At 36.5% G+C, this 12314-nt stretch overlaps 1 protein-coding gene across 1 annotated transcript in view; it reads left to right on the forward strand.

The window, feature by feature from the left end:
- The first annotated feature begins 4542 nt into the window (after positions 1-4542).
- The window catches only part of LOC123767560 (uncharacterized), a 545934-nt gene continuing 538162 nt past the window's right edge, over positions 4543-12314 (forward strand). Inside the window, exon 1 of the mRNA XM_069310624.1 lies at positions 4543-5036. The gene's annotated coding sequence lies outside the window, so the exon portion shown is untranslated. The remainder of the gene's footprint in view (positions 5037-12314) is intronic.

Consider the following 12314-nt stretch of genomic DNA (forward strand, 5'->3'; position numbering starts at 1 on the left):
TTTTAAAAATCGAATTTGCGGGAAAAAAAAGATATCCCGTGTGTGGTCTAATGAAGAGGTTGATGCCCCTCTGTAAATGCCCTGACTGTCACACTAAGGAAGAGTGATGCCTGTCAGGTCTCATCAGTATGTATGGAATGCCAACTGCGCCTGTCAGAATTTTTTCTTTTTGTATAATAATGGATTACGAATGAAAACGAAGGTTGCTTATGTATATATATCATTGTTGAATATTCACGACATCCAGTATGGCTGTGCATATGTGTATCTGTCTGTGTATGGGTTATGGATTACCATAGGTAATCAGAGGGAATGGGATGGATAGGATAAGGACACAGGAAATCCTGATCAAGGATTGGGATATATGATAGGGATGAGGATGTGCCCAAATGACTAAAAAAAGTCCCAACTGTTTTGGCTATGTTGGTGTTTTTTTTTTTTGATACGGTGATGTGAGCTCTTGTGTGAGTCACATGATGGAAAATTCATGTATTGTACTCGTATATGTATGATAATAACTTGTCTTTACTTCTGCCTTTTGAAACACCAGATTCCTGTCTCGGTGAAGGTGTTGCTTGATCTTGAATAAAATCCACAAGGGCCGTGACGAGGATTCGAACCTACGTCCAAGAGCATCCCAGACGCTGCTTTAATTTTTTTCTTTGCGCTGCGAGCTGAGCTACGACATGGATAAGAATTGCAACCAGAGATTCTACTGAATTTACTTGGATCCTGCAGCCTCTCCGAGACACAAACCAGGATTTTACACCATTTCCCCCCATGCACTCAAGCTATGTCAATAGGACTTTCTACCTCTTCGCCCTTACTTACCTGCTTGATCTTGCTTGCAGCTTATCTTCTGCTTCGGTAGCTTGATTGCTTGTTTATGGGTCTGTCTTAACCGTGTATGGAGAGTAAGTTCATACTCTGTAGTTGAATGATACATGTGCTTCAAATCGTAGTGTATTGTTTTGTACTCATTGTAATTTTGTCATATTTGACTTTTTTATTAAATTAGTTGAATACATGGATATTTTTAAATAGGCCTAATTAGCATTTTATTCAAGGGAAATTTTACGTGTAGCGGAGTTTCGTTGAATCGTTCATGTTCTGTGTATGTATATAAGTGTATATTCATGAATTGAGTCCAGTATTTTAGTAAGAACATAGTTCAGTATTTATACTAGGTATGATAGCTATGTATAGAGATATTATTATTATTAATATAACCGGATAACAGCAACTAAGGTGTTGGAAACTAAATATTTGTAGTAGCTGTAATAAGTACAGTGTGTGTCTGCATTATCCTGTTATCAAGCAGAGAGTAAGAGTTCCTCACTGTATCTCTTACATAAAAAAATCTTAAAAGACATAAATGTTGCCTCCTGAAGATTTCTTTATACTTAGTAACCAACCCTGGCAACATGTGAAATTCCAGAGAAATTTCAAAATCAAATGATAATGAATTCCAAGTTATTGAACATACACGATTATTCACTTAAGAATGTATAGTGTGTTGTGTTCTCCCATCAGTATATATATATATATATATATATATATATATATATATATATATATATATATATATATATATATATATATATATATATATATATATATATATATATATATATATTGTACCTAGTAGCCAGATCGAAGTTCTTGGCTTACAATGCAAGGCCCGATATGCCTAATAAGCCAAGTTTTCCGGAATTTTAATTTTTTTCCAATTTTTTTCTTATGAAATGATAAAGCATTTAGTTTTGTATGAGCTAATTTTTTTATTTTGAGTTAAAACTAACGTAGATATATGACCGAACCTAACCAACCCTACCTAACCTAACCTATCTTAATCTTACCTAAACTAACATAACTGTGCTTAGCACCTGGTTATATCCTCTTAGGTGAGGTGGTTAAGTGACATATGGATGACGGACATTACATTGGTGGGATATTAATAAGGCATTAAATGTGTCAACATAGAGTGTGACATGTTAGCAGCTTATGTTGTTCTTAATTGCTTCCATTCCTGTTGCAGGGTCATTTGGTCCAACTTCAGCATTGGTCTTGAAGTGGGTAGAGTGTAACTGTGTATTAGCTGGGTATTGATTGCTGGTCTAGATTTCTTGATATGCAGCGCTTCACTGATGTCTAATCTTTTATTGTCATTGTATCTATCAATTATTTCGGTGTTGCTCGTCAAAATATCTTCTGGTGATCGTGTCGTTGTGTGTGTGTGGCGATTATATGTTCCTTCATGGAGCCCTGTTGTTTGTACGTTGTTAAACGTCTAGAGAGAGAGAGACGTTGTTGTCTTGCCTATATACTGAGATCTTTGGGGCTGACAGTCCCCAAGTGGACACGTGAAGGTGTAAACAACGTTGGTCTCTTTCAAGGCATTTTTCTTGGTGTCGGGAGCATTCTTCATTTGCAGGTTGGCGGTTTTCCTACTCTTAGAATATTTTGTTAGTTTTAATCTTTTGGTTGACGTCGGTTGGGGTAACGTTCCTCTCAGTGATCTCCTTTAGGGCTCTTTCCACGTTTTGTAGACCGTTGATAACAAGTTTCTGTAGAACAATTTTATTGGAAGTGCTGTATTGGTTGTTCCGTCACCTGTTGCACCTGGCCACCTTCCTTTGTATGATATCTTCGACATAACCAATGGAGAATCCATTGTTGACCAAAATCTGTTTTATTCTACATAACTCCTCATCCACCAGCTTCAACCCAGGTGGAATATATATATATATATATATATATATATATATATATATATATATATATATATATATATATATATATATATATATATATATATATATATATATATAATACAACACAGAGGGAAAGCTGTTAATACTCTTTCATATAAATAAGTATTGCCATTCCATATCTTCGTTTATTTCTAAAAGATATATTTACATGGAAATTTGAAAGTTCGTTATGCTGAATATACCTTATAGGTCCACCGCAAGATTTCATGAACAATTATAGCATGTTATATTGTTTTCATAACACGCTTAAGGGAAGATTCAGATCACAAGTTATTGTACGTGATATCGCTGGCCCAATTTTGCATGGCAAATATTATAAATTGTTCAATAACAGTCAACCAAAAAACTATTTCAATAAGCGGTGGGATGAACCAGGGATGTTAGGTATATAAATATATATATATATATATATATATGTATTTATATATGTGTGTCAATATTATATGATTTAAAATATTCTCTGCATTTTTCGGGTATCTTAATTCCACAGGTTCTCTATACAATTGCTTCTAATGGCGCAAAGAAAGGTGAGAGCATTTGGTGACAAACATGTGTGTGTGTGGAAACATGTGTGTGTGCGCTGGCTGTCGCACTCATATCAACACCTGTGTTACAGAAGCGAATGAAATCTGTTGAATGTTAGCCTCGTGGGTAGTGGTGGTGTGGTGTACATGGCTATTCATAGCTGGCGTGGGGTGCCATGCGGAGCTCAGGGCAGGTGTGTGTGGGGTGTGTCATGCGGTGCACAGAGCAGGTGTGTGTGTGTGTGGGGGGGGGGTGCCATGCTGAGCTCAGAACGATGCGGTGTGCTCCAAAACTGAGCCTACGTGAGAATTCTTTCCATGCCTGGTGATTCACTTGTGAGAAATTGGCTATCACCTCAGACAATGGTCTCGCAAATGGAATAATTCCCTTTAAAGTGCAGCCATAGCCCCAGTCATGCACAATTACATCGTATGAGAAAGTGTAATTTTCTGGCTGTTTTGGTTATAATAACCAAACTTCGAGTTTCTTATTAAAATCAGAGTAATTGCCAGAACTGGTAATTCAAGGCGGAGTCAGCAGTGTATATCAAGTTGATATCCTTGCATACAACCTTCACGATAGCAAGGCATGTTGTGTTTAGAAATGAGACTCAGCCGATAGGAGGCTGTAGGAGGCTGTGAAACTGTAGGGGGTCTGGTCGACGACCGGGCCGCGGGGACGCTAAGCCCCGGAAGCACCTCAAGGTAACCTCAAGGTAAGATATGAATATTTAGATAATTCACCTCCGCTCGGCTATAAGATGATCCTTAGTGGATATATTTGACCGTGTCCTTACGTAGGAAGTCACTCAGAAAAGCAACTGAGCTTAGAACAGTCTTTTCTGTTGACTGTTGTTTGAGAACAGAGTTCACAGCGTCTCCATGTTGACTGTTGTTTGAGAACAGAGTTCACAGCGTCTCCATGTTGACTGTTGTTTGAGAACAGAGTTCACAGCGTCTCCATGTTGACTGTTGTTTGAGAAGAAGGTTTAAAAATTGCTTCTTCGTGTTTGAGACCTTCCGATAGTTCCTTCGCAACATTGTATCATTTACAGAAAACAACCAATTTTGTTGAAAGTAAAAACAAGTGTATTTTTCATTGGAATCGAAAATATATATATAATTTATTTAGATGAAATTAGCTATTGCGTGTGTGCTTACGTTTCGCATCAAAGTGCTTAAAAAAGTGATATTAAAACTTTTAAATGTCTTGAAATGAAACAAGTACATATGGAACCCTTTGGTACTTTTCAGTGACAAGTGGAAGCCTCTTTGGTACTCTTTGACTTACAAATTGGATAATCTTTCTTACTCTTGAATCACAAAGTGGATAATCTTTGGTACTCTTGAATCACAAAATGGAACCCCCTATTCTTGTCCATGAATCAAACATTGAACCCCTTTGACGCTCTTGAATCCCAGTGGTGAAACTCTCTCGACATTCTAGAGTCATAAAGTGAAACACAGTGTATACATTTGTCTCTGAAAGAAGGTTCCAAGATGTTTCTTAGTCGGCAGAGTACAACGTTATGTTCATTCTATCCTTAGAGCATTTCTAGTGTGGGTTTTTCACCACCATTCTCTGGATGCACTTCCCAGCCACAGCAGTAACATCACGGCTCTGATGTAACCTGCTATGGAGTACCTAAATGAACTGTACCAGAGAGCTTGACTAGTCCTTCTTATTTTATGTTATGGAGAGGCTGGGAAGCAACTTTAACGTGGATCTCAGAATTAGGTAAGCTGCTAAATGAATTTGTAGATTGAGGATCAAATAATATGCTAAAATTATATATTACACCAATAGTGTTTAATAATCAACATTCGTATATCCCTATTTCATTCGCTTGCTCAAAGAATATCATTATTTTGAAAGTTTAATAGAATGAAAATATCAAGAAATATTCTCCAATAGAGAGACATTCTCCATGTTCTTACAGAGATATTAAGCAATTGGAAAATCAGGATTGAATAAGATTTTAAAGAATTTATAATTATTGTAATGTTTTGAGTTTTATTTTCAAGCTGGCTTGAAATCTATGAATCTATTGTAAAAAAGGAATCCAATGTTGTAAGTGCGTAGAGATTGTAAAAGAAGATAAGAAATGGATAACATCTTTTGTAATCAGGAAGAACGAAACTATTACAAACTGCCGAATTTAGTAGATATTAGAGTTTTGGAAATGAATGGTGACTTTCACACTGTTCTCTACATTAAGGGAACCAACATAGGAATGTGCCTTAGAGTCCTGACACAAGCGGAGTGATTTTGGCGCCGTGTCAACCGTGCTCTCACACACAGCTCCAGCTGGAAGCAGATTGTCGAGGAACTCTGTAGAGTAAAGCTCTACAGAGCTTTACCCAAGTCAATAACACATACTGTAATGGATATGTCGTCATTAAAAAGATGAGCCATTATGCTACTTCCGACGTAACGGGAAACTCAATAGTATCTGCCGTATATATATTAAACTGTTTTTCAGGAAATTCTTTTCCACGGCTCACAAAACGGAGGAAAGGGACAAGGAAGACAAAGATAGAACCTTGACTCTTACTGACACTAACCGAAAGAATTACTTGACAGTCTACTACAAGCGCAAGAAGACGTCCAAACTTGCTCATGAAGAACTCTCCAAACACCAAATGAACCCCTTGAAAGAGACGAATGTCGTCTATGCCTTCTCATGTCCACTTGGAGACTGTCAGCCGCAACGTTCTCAGAATATAGGCAAAACAACAACATCTCTTTCTAGGTACCTACCAATGCACAAACAAGGCTCCATCAGAGAACCAATAATTTCTTCACACAGTCAGATCTTCAGGGATAGCCTAACTGTCAATACTGAAATAATCGGCAGATACAAAGACAAGAGAAGATTAAACATTGCCGAAGTGCTACATATCAAACAATCTCAGCCAACTATTAGCAACCAGCTCACGCTCAGGGGACAATATACCATCTACAAGATCAAGGGTCCAGTACACGCCCTCCTCAGCCACCATACAAACATAGGAAGTAAGGAAATCGCAGAAGACCTATTGGCCTTTGTAACATCATACTGCACCTCTTCCTACTTAGTTATATTATTATTCAGTTGCTCAAACTACCTCGTATACATTTCATCTCTGACTTTGAAAATGTTGACGAAATCAACGGAGCTTATCTATTAGTATCAGGCCAAGTAAACAGGTAAATAAGAAGTTAGACAAATTAATTTGAACTTTCTTTTAAAGTGAACAGAACATATGAAATGTATATATATATATATATATATATATATATATATATATATATATATATATATATATATATATATATATATATATATATATATATATATATATATATATTGTACAATTGTACATCAAATTTATTGCAAATATTTTCATTACTGTCATGAAAATAATTATTTCTTAAGGCAAAATCTGGCTATGAAGTTTCATCATATGAAGGCGAAGAGTCACAATAACGTGGCTGAAGAATGTTGACCAGACCACACACTAGAAGGTGAAGGGACGACGACGTTTCGGTCCGTCCTGAACCATTCTCAAGTCGATATATGGACCATTTTCACAATCGACTTGAGAATAGTCCAGGACGGTCCGAAACGTCGTCGTCCCTTCACCTTCTAGTGTGTGGTCTGGGCAACAAGTTTCATCATATACTCCTAGGAAACTTGTACTATTACCATGTTATCTAGAGATTCCGTCTCAGTTTACACGTACCACCACTTATTTGTCTAGACTTGCCCTTCTAGCTAACACACGCACCTATTTCTTCTAGCTGGTGCGTTGAGAGAAAAACAGTTGCCTTTAGCTAGCAGATCTCACTATTCATTCTAGATGTACACTCTTAGGATACCCCGGACCACCATTTCTAAGATATAATAGTTTCAAGTTATTCTTCAAAGTTTCAAGTTATACATATAAAAATATCTACAGTGTCAGTGTATATACCTTCACTATACATCCTGCCTTGTCGTCCTTATTTAGAGAGGTATAATAAAAAATAATGAGTGATATAAGGGCGGTTAATAAGGCAAGGAAGGGAGAGAGAGGCGTGGGGGTAAAAGGTGAGAACTGAGCATCTAAGGGGTAAGGGGGTGTAAGGGAAAGGGGGATCTAATGGGAGGGTGAGGTGAGGGGAGGCTAAAGGAGACTGGTGTCACAGAGATGAAGGATTATGTGTAGCAATTAATATTTTTTTTGGTATAAATTTAGCAAAGGGTTTAGCAGTGCTGAATTTTCCTTGATTCCAGTCCATGTTTATTTAATATCTTCAGAGTCTCTAGACAATAACACAGAACATTTGCAATGGGTAATTGACCATTGCTGCCCATCTTCGTTAATGCATTCAATATGTATAAATAGTGACACCTTTTTCTTTACATCTCTGTACTTCACATATGTGCTGAATTCACAGGTTGTGACATATATATATATATATATATATATATATATATATATATATATATATATATATATATATAAGGAATATAAATTCCTTATATATATATAAGGAATTTGTACCCTATGTATGAACCATTTGTGATATCGACAGTTTGTATCCCACATATGAACCCATATGCTGTAGATACATATTCTAGCATTCTAGCACACATTTTAACCCCATGTGCTACTTTGGTACTTTATAGCACAGCTCAGTACTGTGCAGTACTGGTCATCAAGCAGATAATATTTTATCCTGGAAATACTGTTTAATAGACATGTGTATAGCTTATTTAAACAGGTGAAATTATTGACCAAGAAATTTGAGTACAGTATTGTGCCATTTCAATATTTCTAAGCTTAACTTATTCAATGTGAGAGAAGCGTTGGGAGCCCTTACATGATAAGTCACATACCTGGTTGATACCTGGTTGATGGGGTTCTGGGAGTTCTTCTACTCCCCAAGCCCGGCCCGAGGCCAGGCTCGACTTGTGAGAGTTTGTGACATAGTGACAGCTCTTACCTGGTTATGACGGAGGAGTATGTAGGAAAGCTAAATGGCTGAGCTACACATTCTATGTGTACTGCAGAAAACATATAGAGCAGCCACATCTCTTGTGTATTAATATGGCTGTAGAATATTTGCTTCAGCCTCGGAGTCTCGGCCTCAGTTCTCTCTTGATTTGTCACTCCTTGAAAAAAACAGTTTTGCTTAACTAGAAAGGAATAAACCAAAACCTAACATATCGATGCCGATACAACGTCAATATTATGGCGTTTAAGTAGTTCCTACTTCGTCGCATTTTTAACGGATTAAGTAAGAGGAAGGGTTCTCATGTGTTGGATAACAACTGTAGATTAGATCGAAAAGGAAGACGCCCAGATCAAAGACAAGTACGATAGCGATTGATTTACTTTGAGAGTTAAAAGAAGTTATACATTTCATTTATGAATGTGCGATGCAATGCATTTATCTGACTCATCTTGCACGTGTTTATTAAACCTTAGGTTTATAGTTAGTTTATACCTGTTATCACACTACATATTAGTTCACTAATCTAGGGTGCACTACTCAGTGATACACTACTCAGTGATACACTACTCAGTGATACACTACTCAGTGATACACTAACTTAGAGTAAAGTATCAAAAGTTGTACCCTAAAATGGCGAATAAATTACTCTGGACAATATTACCCGAGAGTAAAATGCCCCTACTTACTCTACTCTGAGGGAGTACTAAAATGGAGTACATTTAGTACATTTAGCCCTGTAGTACACTACAGAGCCACACTACCTTGGGGTACACTTGTTTCTATGGAACCTCTGCAGGAGGAATGATTTTTTTGGAGACGTTCTGAAAAAATGGGTTAAGTAATTTTCAAAAAGGCAGAAAATTTCAATCTTCCCCAATAAGATAAACAATGTATATGAATTCTCTAGAGCCTGACCCTATCAGAGGCTCTAGAAACACCCAAGGCTATGTACCATCTACAGAGTCAAGACTCTTAATGTCATCTCTATTGCAAAAATGTGCCTTTTCACTCTTATATTTAAAACCAAATTACCTGTTGGTAAAATAATAATGATATGCAAGGAGAATGTCTATCATCTAAGTAAACAAAATATGTTCATATATATTTTTTCAAAAGTTCAAAAACAACAATTGTATTTAAATGCAGCACATTACATAGTGTCATGGCAATCCACACGTATGAAAATATTGGCAGTAACGATGTTTCGATCCGTCCTGGACCATTATTAAGTCGTGTGAACTTTTCGCACGAGCGACCAAAACGTCTTCGCCTGCTTTCAGATATGTGGGTTGGGTGTCTAGTTTGGTCTAAAGTTCTCCAGGGAGTTTTTTCAGAGATACGTCTCTTGTCTTCTTCCAAAATAGTGGTTAAATTTACTATTTATTGTTATATATATATATATATATATATATATATATATATATATATATATATATATATATATATATATATATATATATATATATATATATATATGTATGTCGTACCTAGTAGCCAGAACGCACTTCTCAGCCTACTATGCAAGGCCCGATTTGCCTAATAAGCCTAGTTTTCATGAATTAATTGTTTTTCGACTACCTAACCTACCTAACCTAACCTAACCTAACTTTTTCGGCTACGTAACCTAACCTAACTTATAGAAATAGGTTAGGTTAGGTTAGGTAGGGTTGGTTAGGTTCGGTCATATATCTACGTTAATTTTAACTCAAATACAAAAAAATGACCTTATACATAATATAAATGGGTAGCTTTATGAGTTCATAAGAAAAAAATTAGAGAAAATCTAATAATTCAGGAAAACTTGGCTTATTAGGCAAATCGGGCCTTGCATAATAGGCTGAGAAGTGAGTTCTGGCTACTAGGTACGACATATATATATATATATATATATATATATATATATATATATATATATATATATGTCGTACCTAGTAGCCAGAACGTCGTACTCCGCCTACTATGCAAGGCCCGATTTGCCTAATAAGCCAAGTTTTCTTGAATTAATATATTTTCTCAATTTTTTTTCTTATGAAATGATAAAGCTACCAATTCATAATGTTTGAGGTAATTTTTTTTTTATTGGAGTTAAAATTAACGTAGATATATGACCAAACCTAACCAACCCTACCTAACCTAACCTAACCTATCTTTATAGGTTAGGTTAGGTTAGGTAGCCGAAAAAGTTAGGTTAGGTTAGGTTAGGTAGGTTAGGTAGTCGAAAAAACATTAATTCATGAAAACTTGGCTTATTAGGCAAATCGGGCCTTGCATAGTAGGCTGAGAAGTGCGTTCTGGCTACTAGGTACGACATATATATATATATATATATATATATATATATATATATATATATATATATATATATATATATATATATATATGTATGTACGTATGCCGGTTAGGGTATGTAGTCATGCATATGCCGGTTTGGGTATGATATCATACATTTGCCGGTTCTTTCACTTATTTTATTATGCACCATTAAAACTTTAATGCCCGCCGACCTGACTCATATTTACAGCACAACATCTGTGTAATTTTGTAGAAAAAAAACATCAAATTCAATGTGATTTTGCTGAAATACAACACGAGATATTTTGTACTTCATGCTGATTCTTCCATGCTTTTTTCACACGCAAACACACACACATACATACATCACTGTTTTCATCCTTTGGGAGATCTATTATTGAGTATGCTTCAGGGTAGCATACTCAATTATAGTATGCTATTATTGGCTATGCAAGGAACCCTACCTAAAGAAACACATAATAAAGTTAGAAAACGTTCAAAAAATTGACTCATGACTCGTTCCTGAGCTAAGGGGACTGAGCTATAAATAAAAAACCTTGGGAGCTGGATTTCCATACGCTGGGGGGAAAGAAGGAATAGGTCACACATGATAACGACATACTAGATACTTATGGAGGATTCACCAGTTTTATATAGAAGCCCTTTTAAATATAAGGAACAGTTCAACAAGAGGATATAATTGGAAACTGGAAACAGATGATTCACTGAGATTCAGTCTTAGTGTTGTAATTCACTATTCAGTCTTAGATTCAGTCTTAGTGTTGTAATGAGTGGTCGAACTAGATGAGAAAGTTGTAGAAGCGAATTCGACAACAGTTTTAAATATAAATATATAAGAAAACGATTGAAAATAGTAACTACAATGAACTAATGATAGTCGAAAGGCGGGGCTTAAGAGCAGATGTTCGACCAGGCCAGCAAAACTAGATGAGAACACACACACACACACACACACACACACACACACACACACACACACACACACACACGTCAACCCTACCCCCAGTAGCTCACTATATTAAAGAGAACCAGCACAAACAAAACAAGGGCATATATCCAACATCGTGAACCCCGACAACGATATGAGAGTGATAAATAAAATCCAATTAAGGGGTAAAAATGTATTGCTTTACCATATTGTGGAAAGTGTCAGGTGTGCATGGGCCGCTTGTGCGTGGGCCTGCCTGGTATATAGAGTAGCCCCCGTGCTGCAGTCATAGCTATAGTCAGCAGGTGTGTGTGTATATATACTATCAAGAGAGAGAAATAGGAACAGGAATATCACGTTTGTGGGGAAATGTAAACATTAGAAACTCTCCACAAGACTGATACTGAGAAAATCAAATGGCCCAAATTCACGTATAATTTGAAGTGGTTTGGCCTAACCAGATATCGTCACTACAGACTGGTTGACCCCACGTGTTGTGAAACAATCCTCAAGTGACAATTACAGTGTTTGTGTGTTTGTATGTTTTGTGTGTTTGTGTCTACGTCCGCACATACATGTGCTGTTGTGGCAGAAAATCCTGCAGGTACGATGCGTCGTTCGACAAGTCGGTTATGTTATGTACCGTTTGGGCTATTGGGTATTAAAATAACAAGATATTGTAACCATGTATTCTTCAAAACGCAAGACCTTTAAGCGTGTAGTGTTGTATGTATTGAACGTGTATATGACGTGAGTGATAGGATGGTATACATATCAGGGGATAATGTGTA

Source organism: Procambarus clarkii, chromosome 67 (assembly GCF_040958095.1).
Source record: "Procambarus clarkii isolate CNS0578487 chromosome 67, FALCON_Pclarkii_2.0, whole genome shotgun sequence".
Taxonomy (NCBI): domain Eukaryota; kingdom Metazoa; phylum Arthropoda; class Malacostraca; order Decapoda; family Cambaridae; genus Procambarus; species Procambarus clarkii.